We start from the raw sequence: 3,493 nt of genomic DNA on the forward strand, positions 1-3,493 counted from the left end.
CGTTTCCTTGTTTGAGATTATAGTTCCTTCCTCATAAAAAAGAACCTGATTTCCTGTTCCAACAACTAGTTGTGAAACACTAACCAAATTGTGCTTTAAACATTCAACGTGAGCGATTCATTGTGAATTTCCCATTCATCACTTTTCCATAACATTTGACTTTATATTTTTGGCTATTTCCAAACTCGACAACTCCAACATTTTCCAACTTTCAAAAATCTCTCAAATTTGCTTTCCTCCCAGTCATGTGACGCGAGCTTCTACCATCAATATACCAAATTTCATCATATTGCTCGTAAGATAGTACCTACAATCAGTTAGAAAAATTTAGGTCCCCAAGACCTTTTGGGTCCTTGGATATTACTTTGAAACACATTGTGCAATGAAGAACCTAAAACCCAATTACAAAATTTTGATTTGAAATTTTCAATTAAGTCAACTTCATTTGCTTTAGGCATCAAAATATAATCATCCAATGGGGAAGGTTCAACTTTGATTTCCCCCTTTTCATCCTTTTTCTGAGAAACATCAATTTTCTTCTTTGGAATTTCTTTCCACTTTCACATCGTTGGTGTAGACTCTCAATATGACGTACTTTCATTAATTGAATCATTCAAGTAATTCTCGTAAGCAGTTCATATTTGCTCTTCAGAATACTTTCGTGATTGATATTGTTTCCCTTTTCCCTCAAGCTAATGATTGATGTTCTTTACATCACTTTTGCCTTTTGTAAATGAAGCTTTCATCTTATGTTTCAAATCAAGATTTTGAAAATTTGGGTTTTTAGGTTTAAAAGGCTCACTTTTTGTTGGGTCAAAATTATGGTTTATACTTTGCTTTTCTAGGCAAATATATTTTTCTGTATAGGACTGTAAACAGCTCTGTGTTTACGGCCATATAAGTGTTTACGCTTGTCTTTACGGCCGTAAGCCCTTTTACAGCCATAACCTCATTTATGGCCCATATTTCCCAAGTATATATAGAGGTGTTAGGTGGTTGAGGAGGGATTGATGAACAGAAGAGAGTGTATGGTTGATGTGCACAAAAGTACTCACTAATTTTAATATTTATAACCTAACAAACTTAACTAACTATGCACTTATAGGCAGTGTACCTAGTTAGATTACAGTATAGCTTGGGTAAGTCGGGTGTCGATCACAGGGAACGGTGTTCTAATTAATTTACTTACTATTAAATTAACCTAATTTATTAACAAGTTTAAAAGGGGTTTTATCTGGTTTTACAAGATCAGATGAACTTAAATCAAATTCAATAAATAAAAACGCACTCTTGTTTAGTTTGAATCCACTTCTTCCTAATGGGTAGCTAATGATTACGGATTATTAAGTTGGTTTTTAGTTGTATTAGTAATTTAGTTCTAACTTACCAATAATTAACTAATTCATGTCAAACCATGTATGTTCACACATAATTAAACACAGAACTAATTATGAATGTAAATATGCTATGTAAGATTTTGTTGTATAAACGCAATTATGATCACAACATACGTTCTCTAGCACAACTAAGATTTATTTAGTCTAATTACTAACTAGGATTGGTCAATCCTAGCTCTAACAATTCAATGTTCACTAAATCATTAGGTAAACAGGTTCATGCAGTTTAATGGTCACTAAGCTACACAGAACTTGCAATCAAGCAATTAGATAAACAAATAATAGCATGCTAGGTTATTCAAATCAAACACAAGCAATTTTTACCAACTGAAGTTAATCCATAAGCATATAACTATTCATAAGTTTAAAGCTTCATCTAGCTAAACAAGAGTAGCTAGATTCAGCTGCTCATCATAGCAACTAAACCAACATAGCTAAAAATAATGAAAGACATATTCTTATTTAACTAAAATATAAACCTTTACTCCTTTTGGTGTTGAAAACCCTCTTCCAGAACCTTTCTTTCGCTCTTAATCGCCTCCTGGAACTCTATTCTTTTTCCCAAAAGCTTCTCTTTTCGTAATAATCAGGAAGACTTATATAATCCTCAAAAACCCACGCCACATCGTGGCCAGATGCGCCACGTCGTGGGCTTCAAACAATCTGTATCCTTCAAGGAAATCCTCCGCATCGCGATGTCTATCTTCTGGAACACCCGTGCCACGTCGTGGGCTTCATTGCCACATCGTGAATTGAGTGTTTATCGTGAATTTATTATTTTCTTATCTTTCAAGCCTCCCATGTTTCACATTTTGGCACTTTTGGTCCCTCTCTTCGAAAATCCTTTATATTGACTGAAAATAACAATTTAAAGTCATAAGTATCATTATTCTAAACATATTATCAATTTATTAATAAAAATGTACTTAAATATTGCCTAAAATAAGTATAAATATGGCAATATCAATGGTCTAGAGGAGTTTATGTGTGTGTGTATTCTAAGGTGTTCTAGAGAGAGAAACTAAAGAGAAGAACAAGTGTGTGTTAGTGTGTGTGAATGTCATGTAAAGGATCATCATTCTATTCATCAATACATTGCGATTCATATTATTCTTCCTCTCCTTCTCTTCTATTTGATCTGACATCATCCGTTTGATTGGGATTCCTCACCATCAAACGGATCTGATTGATACACAAGCAATTTGGGGACTTACAATTGGTATCAGAGCTTGGATTGTATCAGTCAATTTTGTCAGATCTGGAGCTTATTTGATCTTATTTTTGAAAGATTTTTGCATTTTTGGATAGATCTCTGAAAATTATGGAGGGTTTGTTCTTCATGTTTTTGATAAAAACGAGTTTTTGATCGAGTTTTGGAGCAAAAAGGGGTGAGAAACGTTGTTTTTCACGTAATCTGCGAAGAGTTTACGGCCGGAAACAGTTTACGGCTTGAGTTTGCGGCCGGAGTTTACGGCCAGTGGTTTGCGGCACTGATTTTGCGACCTCGGCTCGGTGGACGGCTTGGTGGGATAGGCTCGGCTTGGCAGCTTCCGTGGCTTACTTGAAATAAAAAGGGAAACGGATTTGGGGGTGCTGGGGATCGAACCCGGGTCCCCAGGTTCATCAGCAACACGCCTTACCAGTTGAACCAACCCGCAACATGTTACAAACCTTTCGATTTTAACTTAAAACCACTCCCTTTCGAACCTATTTTCGCATCTTTGTCACTTTTAGCCCAAAAATTCAATTTCTTTTATTCTAAAATATCATTTTCAACCCAGTTTAGTTTTTAAATTTTGATTTTTACTTTTTACTTAAAATTTTGACTTTGACTTTTAAAATTTGACCTCTGACTTTAAACTTTGACTTTCTTGTTTAACTTTTAAATTTTCAAAATTAGCTTTTCGGTTTGGCTTTTAAGTTTGAGTTTTCAAGTTTGACTTTTGAGTTTAACTTTTTAAATTTGACTTTTAAGGTTGACTTTTAAGGTTTACAGTCAAAGGGCATTTTTTTAAATTTAAGTTTGACTTTTAAGTTTAATTTTGGCTTCTAGTTGTGCTTTTAATGGTTTTTGAGGTCTACGAGGGAATTGAAGA

Source organism: Lactuca serriola, chromosome 5, assembly GCF_051521515.1.
Source record: "Lactuca serriola cultivar US96UC23 chromosome 5, Lser_US96UC23_V15, whole genome shotgun sequence".
In the NCBI taxonomy this organism is placed as follows: Eukaryota; Viridiplantae; Streptophyta; class Magnoliopsida; order Asterales; family Asteraceae; genus Lactuca; species Lactuca serriola.